The sequence below is a fragment of the Leiobunum rupestre genome, chromosome 3, assembly GCF_980474605.1.
Source record: "Leiobunum rupestre chromosome 3, qqLeiRupe1.1.hap1, whole genome shotgun sequence".
Taxonomy (NCBI): domain Eukaryota; kingdom Metazoa; phylum Arthropoda; class Arachnida; order Opiliones; family Sclerosomatidae; genus Leiobunum; species Leiobunum rupestre.
The window spans coordinates 50,425,184-50,434,857 of record NC_143386.1 but is presented as its reverse complement, the minus strand read 5'-3'; the positions used below and the strand labels follow the sequence as shown (position 1 = coordinate 50,434,857).

Below are 9,674 nucleotides of genomic sequence, written 5' to 3'. Positions count from 1 at the left end.
TATCATTAGAATCGTTACAGCTAAGCTAAGAAAACTTGTCTCTTCTAATATTAGCCATTCTTTTTGAAATGTTTTATGGTTGTACAAAGGATTTTAACTCAGTAAAACACTTAGGACGCGCAAGGTCTAGCATATAACTTCAGAGCACATCACTTGTCGATAAATAAGTCCAGTTTATGACGTTTATGGGAATATAATTACAGATCTTGCCCGTTATTTGATTTCACTTCTTTTATGGCCTGGAGTAATACAGGACGTGACGTTTTTGTTTAAAGAACCTTGCGATTTTTAACCGAATGGTTTTTGGGTGGATAATTATAATTGGTTTTCATTGCACCTATTTTGTTAAACCAGAATATTTTAATATTATATCAATTTAAATATCAAAGTAGTATAACACCAAGTTGGTATCGGTTCTATTCATTGTCATGTACCCAGTACTGCCAAATTAAAATGTATATTTCTGCTGGTTTTTAACTTGGTTAACCCTAAGACCATTTACACCGGGGAGGCTATTCTGTAATTGTCATTTGGATCGAGTCTGTCCAAATCATTTGGAATTTGGACAGTTGGCACGCCAAATGACAAAAATGCTTATTCTGTAAGTTTAAATCCCAAATCATTTGGCTCGAAGCAAGCCAAATGATTTGGCCATACAGTAAGCCCGCCAAATGGGGGTGATATATCATTTAGGTAGTTTATCCCCCCTGATTTTCTCTCACGTTTCCTTACTTTTTGGTCGCCATTGCTTCTCTATAGTAAACTCTGTAGAGTGGGCTCTTTTTCGCTACCATTTTGATATTTTTCGTGGTATTTTACAATGAAGGTATTAATTTTTTTTCAAAATTGGATAAATGTTTTACAAATAAGCGCAAATTGAGCTGTTAATTTTAAATTAAATCTGAATCTAATTAACCTTACAAATGATTTTAAAGACATTTTCTTTTAAACATACAAAAGACAAAGGTTTCTCCATATTTCTCTTCGTTAGTTTAGTCACTGAAAACCTACCATCATTTCAGCTAAGTTTTTCTTTAATTTAATAATGAGCTTGAGATTAAATGAATTGCAGACCAGGAAGGTAGGCGTTGTTGTTAGGCTAGTGTCGCCGCTTATGGCACGCCAAACCGGACACCATTCGACTTCCACTCACTCGCATTCAGAATACGAACACAACGTACAATCGTTGCAAACATAAGATTAAATTACTCTCTCGCTCGCTCAGAAAACGAACACAACGTAAAGTTGTTGCAAACATAAGATACACTTTCTCTCTCTCTCTCTCACTCTCTACATTGTGTAGTTCTACAAACATAACGTAAAATTGCTTCATACATAAGAAAAAAAATTCTATACTGCCTTCAATTCGCCGAAATAGATTTAAACTGAAAATTTTGTTCGATAAGGTAGGACTCGCGACGAATGAAATAAATATAAAAAGATGCCGGACCAAACTAAATATGTATTAACAATCATAGATGGCGATAGCTGTTTCATAAAAGAATTTAGTTTACGCAAGACTAAGAAATATAATTAAAGAAGTTTTTTATCAGAAGTAAATGAACATGAGTTATTGAAATTGGCTTAAAAACTGGCATTTCCCTCAAGGAAATATTAAAAAAAAAAACAATCCCAGCAAACACTTATGGTCTACTGGATATTCTATGTCTGTCCAAATGTTGCATATATATCCAATCCAAAAACCATATCTACTGGATGTCTATGGAACGTTCTAAAATAACTCAGTTTCTGGTTATTAGATAAAATAATATACGAAAAATCCAGACTGATCTACCTGGCGGTTAGGGAGATATGGTTTTCTTTTTATATTTCCTTAAAGGGAATGCCTTCCAGTTTTTAAGCCAATTTCAATAACTTATGTTCATTTACTTCTGATAATAAAAATTTATTAATTATATTTCTTAATCTTGTGGTAACTACATTCTTTTATAAAACAGCTATCGCCATCTATGATTGTAAATTCGTATATAGTTTAGTCCACCATCTTTTTTATATTTATTTCAGTCGTCGTGAGCCCTACCTTATCGGAAACAGTTTTCAGTTGAAATCTATTTCGGCGAATTGACTCTGGTAAATTTTTATCTTATGTATGAAGCAACTTCACGTTATGTTTGTAGAGCTACACGATGTAGAGAGAGAGTAAATTTATCTTATGTTTGCAACAACTTTACGTTGTGTTCGTATTCTGAGCGAGTGAGAGGGTAATTTTATCTTATGTATGCAGCGACTTTAAGTTATGTTTGTAGAGCTACACGAAGTAGAGAGAGAGAGTAATTTTATCTTTTGTATGCAGCGACTTTACGTTGTGTTCGTTTTCTGAGCGAGAGATAGGTTAATTTAATCTTATGTATGCAACGACTTTAGGTTGTGTTCGTATTCTGTGAGCGAGTGAGTGGAAGTCTAATTTTGTCCGGTTTGGCGTGCCATACCAGACCCCAATTTTCACTAATCACCCTACATAGAGTAGTATCACCTCGTAGCTTTGGCCATGGCCGCCATTTTAGGCGCGTTTTTTTCTCTATAAGAAAAAGCATGGGTGACGTTGCGTGATGTAGCACTGACACTACTCCAGCGTTGCCAGAAGCCTTAAACAGAATTATCGTACGAACTTTGTAAAAAATATCGTACATAATTAAAAATTATCGTACACTAGGTATATCGTGTAACTCGCAACCGAGACGGTTATAGGCGGCGCTGAAGGTTTCATATAACTTCTTGGGTGTGTAGCGTCTGCTAGAGTGGAAAATTCATACATCGGATAGTCAATGCTTTTCTTTATTGTATTGTAATAATAAAGTAAGTAATTTCAACGGATAAAAATATATTTTCATATATTTCCGCGAAAGTTTAAAACTTTGATTGTCAGTAACGTCTGCTTATACGCTACCTCTTACTGTAGCTAAAAGAGGGCGTATGCGTAGTAAAATCTTGCAGGCCAGGGTGAGAAATAAGGATTTTTTTTTAAAACTGGACCTGTGGCCAGTTACCCTAGGTAGTTTAATTAAAAAACTGTCCACTGGCCACTTACCACTTCTAACCCTCAAAATCAGGCTTTCATAATTTATGGTCAAATTTCCTATTCTTGACAATATGTGCTATAGACCCGAACCGAACAAGCCTACTGAGAGAGAGACTGTTTATATTTCTTTTTTCTAACTGCTAAATTCGCTTCTTCTATAATGTAGAGTAGACAGACTCCCCTAGTCACCCACCCATACACACAATTGACACAAGGCCAAGCACATAGCATAGAAGCAAAGACCAAACAATTTTAGGGATTAATTTAGAACTTTTTTAATGAACTAAAATCTTGAAGGGAAATGTTTTTGAATTAATTAAATTGTCACCAGGGCCATTAACACCCCAAGCATTTAATTTTTTAAATGGCCAGGTATTTTTTAAACTGGTGATTGGCCTGTGATAGTGCCTTATTTCTCACACTGGTGCAGGCACCCACCAGTGTTTGAAAAATTCATCCAGAAAATCAGGTAGCAGACGACGTGTCGAAGCTTTCCTTATGTCCGTAATTCGCGGGAAACTGACGAAATTCAAACGCCGGTGGAGCCCTTTAAGCTTGGCCTATTCGAAAGGTTATTTTTTTCGTCTATGGTTGTCAGTGATAATATTAGTCTAAAATAGAACTAGACTGTTAGCAATTTTATTGTACACATTTAGATAACAAAACGACATATAATGAAAACTTGTAAACACTTAGAACATACTAATATCACTTAAGTCCAAGTCGCAACGTTCGTCAAAATCATCGTCACCGTGTTGCACTGTAATATCGGATTTACCTGGATATAATACGGCGGACGTCATGCGGTTTATCATTTGAGTGGTAGGTTTAAATGCAAAACAGCAATCTTTGGACTGTGTTTTGACACACTGAGCTGATAGGAGGGCTCCTTTTACGGTCTTTGTCGAGAGTTTGTTCCTTATTTTGGTTTTTGTTAAGTTATTTTTACTAAAAAGCCTCTCAGTGTCAGCATTGGAATGTGGGAGAGTTAGGACGGACAGCGCAAATTGTGGCAAAATATTATATATGCGATCGCCATGAGCAGTGACAGTTTGGGAAAGCTTGTGCCAAAATACATCAATTTCCTCTTCATTGGTGATATCTTGAGGTAGTTGGTCAAATGGAAGACGTCGCCATTCGTCATCAAGTTGCTGCAGTTTTTTGGGCTCTGACGGCTTTGCTCTAGGACACAAGTCACATAAAAACAAAACAGATGAAGTATCATTTCGGTATCTCGCCGACAAAGCATTCTTAGGATTTAAAACTGGCAATGCCACCAATAATTTATTTCCAAAGGAAAAACGTGCTTTAATTCCTATGCATAGTTTATAAAGATAATCGCGGCACTTTTCTCGGAAGTAAATAATAAGATCAGGTCTTGCCAACACTTCAGGATTTTTAAGGCCTTCAATGACGCCGACTCCCAAGTATATGTTTTCTAGGCGTATGAATTTGCTACTTTCATCTGGTCGGATTTCGGATAGGTTAGTCTTTCCAACATATTCCTGATACATAAACGCGGAGAGAAGCTCTCGGTATGCTGTTTCCATTTTATCGTGTAATGCTGTGACAACAACTGATGTCGACTGAAAGAATGCATTCATATAGGTTACTTTCGGAAGTACCCAAGCTAGGAAGGCGTAGTACAATTTCATAAATGGGTCTTGGAGGGCATTAAATATTTGTTCAGCAGCAAGCGTTCGCTCATTCATCCATATATCTGTGAAATAGAGCCGGAGGGCTTGCCATTGCTCCAGAACACGTTCAATTGCGGGCAGAAAGGAAAGCCATCGAGTGATAGCCAAGCCAAGCATCTGGTGCTCGTTCACGTTGACAAACTCTTGAAATTGTTGTAGCTGAGCCTTCCTCTTGGCACTTTGTCTGAAGTATAAGAAGACGTTTCTGGCTAAATCTTCACATCCTCGTGGCAAAACTTTGCACGCCTCACTCGAAGCTCGATGCAAAGAATGACACACGCATTTCATTAATATTATGCCTGGGCATTCTTGGCGCAGACGACTGATAATGGAGTTGTAGTCTCCAACATTGTTACTTGCAGAGTCACAACCGAAGCCCAGCACGTTTTCCATTGGTATGCCTTTAACTTTAAACGAGTTCATCATCAACTTGTAAAGACGTGCACCGGTGGCACCTTCTTCTGCAGCAGCTGCATCCCCCTTTGAGAATACATCATGAAGGTCAAACAGTCTACTGACTATTCTCCCTGCTGTGTAATCGTAATATCGAACCATAATGCACGACGTCTTGCTTGACATATCAGTTGACTCATCGGTCAAAATAGAGAACTTTACCTTTTTCAACATTTCACAAATTTCGTCTTCATGAGCTGCACCTATAACATTTGTTACAATTTTAGTGCATTTTGTTCTTTTCATATGCATTCCTTTGCATATATCAGAATCAGGAAAACATGATTTTAGTGTTGGTAGAAGGTGATCCATTATGTTAAACGCAAGATTGTGTGTTGGAAAAAATGCGGATAACTTCAGCTCCGCTTCTGCGATTTGTTTATTTAACTGTGAAGAACCAGAACCAGTAGCGCCTTTTTCAAGAAATGTTTTCATCGTCGAAAAACTGGTCACTTCAAGACCCTTCTCAATTTTTTGGTGCCTCTTTGACTTATGGTGTAATTTTATAGTGGTTATATTTGCAGAAAAGGCCAAATCGCACCAAGAGCATTTAGATTTTACATTACTTGTAGGATGAGGCTTAAGCCACGATGATACGAGAGGTCCAAAATCTCCTGTGTTTTGCTCCCATTCGATTCTATATTTTTGACTACGATGCTTTGAACTACCCGTTTTCTTCTTGGGGGGCGTTTCATATCCCGTGACTTCAATGTCACTAGACATCATTGATTAAAATTCTTTGAATCTAAAATATTAATTGTTATACAGTATGTAAATAACCAAGAATAACATTGAAATATACACTTTGGGGTGCCTAGGTAAGATCAAAGCCTCCAGTGTCGGCCTTATATACGATTGCTTTGCGTACAATTAAGTGTCCCAATTAATTTTATAGTGTAAACTGGGCTTTAAATTAACCTATAATATTTGGTCGACGTTCAACATTTTTAAAAGGAAAGGCACCACCAGGAGTTTCGATTGGTGCTCAAAGTGCTCAAAGAGGCTGGCCACGTTGACGTCACTCCGTAGGTTTGCCCATGCAGGACCATCATGACTGTATTCTTTTTCATTGAGAAAAAGTAATCGCTACTTTCTCTGACGACCTCATGCCAAGTAAAAATTACGAAAAATATTTCTTAGAGGTTCCCTCTCGAAAATTAGATTTAATAGAACTGGAGTTTCGATTCCCTCTAGACCAGGTTTGTATGAAAGTTTCAAACTCGCGACCAGTGAAATTATACGAAAAAAAATTGTAAATAAGTAGGTGCTAAATTTTTGGTGTGACATTTGGGGTGAAATTTTTATATTTTTAATTCGCCCAACTAATCGGATCGTGTAAAAACGGTACAATTGTACATAGCTCAAAATGTCTATAGAAACAGATAAAGGGAAGTTACACGCTTTTAGACATTTCAAATGTATAATTAATTTCACGGTTAAAAACATTACACCAAAAATTCTATATGACTGTGACTTTGAAGGGGCGGTTTGGAAAGCTATTTTTTACAAGTTATATTGAGTAAAAACAAGTACAACATAAATTTAAAAAACTTTGTATAAAATGTTTTATTTTTGATGTGATAAAATACACTGTATTTTATCACACAAAAATAAAACTTTCTACCTCTCAAGGTAGCTTTGCACGTGGCCTCGTTAACACTAAAGCCAGCACTAAAAGCCTCATAAGTCCTAACGTTCTAGGCGTCGCCTCATCGAAATTTGCATTGCTAGTGTATTGTTGAAATAACTAATAATATACCGTTTATCTTATTGGTATAATTATCTAAATAAATGTTTTACATCTTAAACGGCTTCTATGAAGTTTTATACGATTAATGTAAAATTGGTGCTTACCGTTGCTGAAATAAAATAGTCCGGGTAAAGATCCAAGCACGGAAGTGGGGAAATTTGGCGGGGCGATGTGTAAGCCAAAACATTACCCATAAGCCTTTGGTAGCCGGTAGGCGCATGTAAGTGGCGCCACGTTTCGGAAATATCCGTACATTACCGTTTCATAGGGGTCAGCGAAAGCGCTAGATATTCTGAGAGTTCTTCGGCAGTCGGCTTCTAGATGGGGGAAAGAGCCCAGGAAAGAGTTCACGATAGAGGTATGGAATTTTCCCCTCCAGGCTCCATCCTTCACTGCGCGCGTAGAAAATAACGGCAACGGCAGAAGAAACACGATTAACTGCGCAAGCCTTTTCTAGTCCTATTTTTATCATATGTGGTGTTGTAACAGGGTAAAAATAATTTGGGAAATATAGACAAAATTATCGTACTTTCGCGTACGATAATACATTTTACATCGTACATCGTACCTGAAACGAAATTCGCGTACGTGTACGATAATTATCGTACGTCTGGCATCGCTGCACTACTCTATAAGCGAGGACTCGCTTAGTGAACTTTGTTCTAGGCCGTACTAGTACGAAAAGATAATATTATTAAAAAATAAATCTAAAGCCCTAATTTAAATAATCTTATTTGACAATACATTTTTTAACCATATATAATCTTGTTATATTTGTATGTATTTTTTTTAAACTTTGTGTGTAAATCTTATAATAGATGATCTGTAAATGATTTAAATAGAAGAAAATATCTAAAATGTTTGTATTCAGTTTTCTTTTATTATTTTTTACTTGTTTTTTCTTTTGTAATTTTTGTTGTTGTTGTTATGTATAAATTGTTAAAAAATCAAAGCCATGGGCTTACAAGTCATCGCATTGACTTGGCCCTTCTCCTTCTGTTATATCTAATTAAAATTCAAAAAATTAATTTGATTTGATATGCTGACAGGTATAGTTAGATAAATTCGTAATAGCGTTTCAACATTCGAAAATGTAGATTCTCAACCCCGTTGTATATTTTCATACATTTGTGATGGCGATTCGAGATGTTCTGTTTTAGAATAGATCAAAAACTAAAGCAGTTCATCCCTTGTTTTGTAATCACAAGATTCGTTTGTTAGTGGAGCTAATATTAAAAAAATGATCAACATTAATAAGTTACCCCAAAAGCTGTCAGAAATGTTTTTTCTAGTTTCTTTTTAAATCGCAAAGCGAAATATATTTAAAACTACAAGATATAAAACATAATATTGAAGGTTAAAACAAACGATTTATTTCTGAACTCTGGTTTTCCAAAATATAGATAAAGTCCAAACCACCGTAGATAAAACAGATAAAAATTGCATATAATTTATTGTCGTGAAAAACGTAAACATGTTTAAATTGAAACGAATAGATTTCGTTGGAAAAACGTTGTCGTACACATCTTCAAACAATTTTCTTATCAAGAACCTGGGAATGCCCGGTAGTGTTTCTCTGTTTTTTGTACATGTCGCACATGCTTGGTAGATAGGAGTGGATAAAGAAGTTGGTGAAAAGTACTAAGTAGGAGACGTAAACGATGATGCTGAGATGAACCAATTTTTTATTAATATCGCAAGAAATATCATTGTGAGTAGCGTAAAAAGCGTAACCGAAAACAATGGCACCTGCGACCATCTGGATGATCTGCAATGAGGTAATGCACATGGACACCCATCGTGCCACACTAAACTTTAAAGCGCGGAATGCGTAATAAGTATACATCACAGAGTGAACGGAGTAGTTCATGACGATCGTCCATCGGGCTGTCGATGAATAGTCCGTAAATCCGTACCACATAAAAACCGCCGTGACCAAGTGATGATACCAATGCAAAAAGATCAGTTTTTGCTTTCGAAGAACGATAAATGCAGTGTCCAGAAACTCGGGTATCTTGGACGCGACGAACATACTTGCCCAGAAAATGCTGATTCGATTATGGTCGGCAAAACTTCGGCGGCAAACAGAGAAATGGAAGCCGTACGTCCCAATGACGTGGAAGAACTCAGGAGCACTCCTCATGGCTCCGAAAATGCTGAAGATGGCCAAGGCTGCGTTCCACATAAACAGAGCGTAGCGCAAATCGTAGCGCTTTTTTCTTTCCATGAATTTACGTCCACCGAAGACAGAAATAACGTAAACAGTTCCCAAGTAGACTGACCAATGCCAGTACTTCACCATCCAGTCTCTAAACGCTTCCTTGTCGAAGCTGTCTTCGAATGGGAAGATGAACGAATAGTTAGGAGAGTAAGGAAACGATATGTTGCGCTGGAACATCTTGGTCTACTTGAAAAAGTTATGGCTGTGGAAGAAACATATTAGTGAAAATAACGGACATATATTAAAGAATAGGACCTTACCCTTTCTAGCGTCAATTGATAACTAGGCCTTGAAAATATCCGTATTTATATAAAAATATCGTCAATAAATATGTTAATAAAGTTACAGATCGTTATCAACATTAAAAAATATGAAATGTACCCTGCCCCATCATTTGCGCTACCTAATTTTCTATATTATTTCATCTTGCCTTTCTAGAGCCAATTGATAACAATGTCTTAAAAATATCCATATTTATTAAAAATATCGTCAATAAACATGTTTAGAAACTGA

The 9,674-nt window shown here is 36.6% G+C and overlaps 1 pseudogene; it reads right to left on the bottom strand.

Annotated features, from left to right (window-relative positions):
- Nucleotides 1-8,354: 8,354 nt before the first annotated feature.
- Nucleotides 8,355-9,383, bottom strand: LOC149952511 (very long chain fatty acid elongase 6 pseudogene; annotated as a pseudogene).
- Between the last annotated feature and the right edge of the window lie 291 nt (nucleotides 9,384-9,674).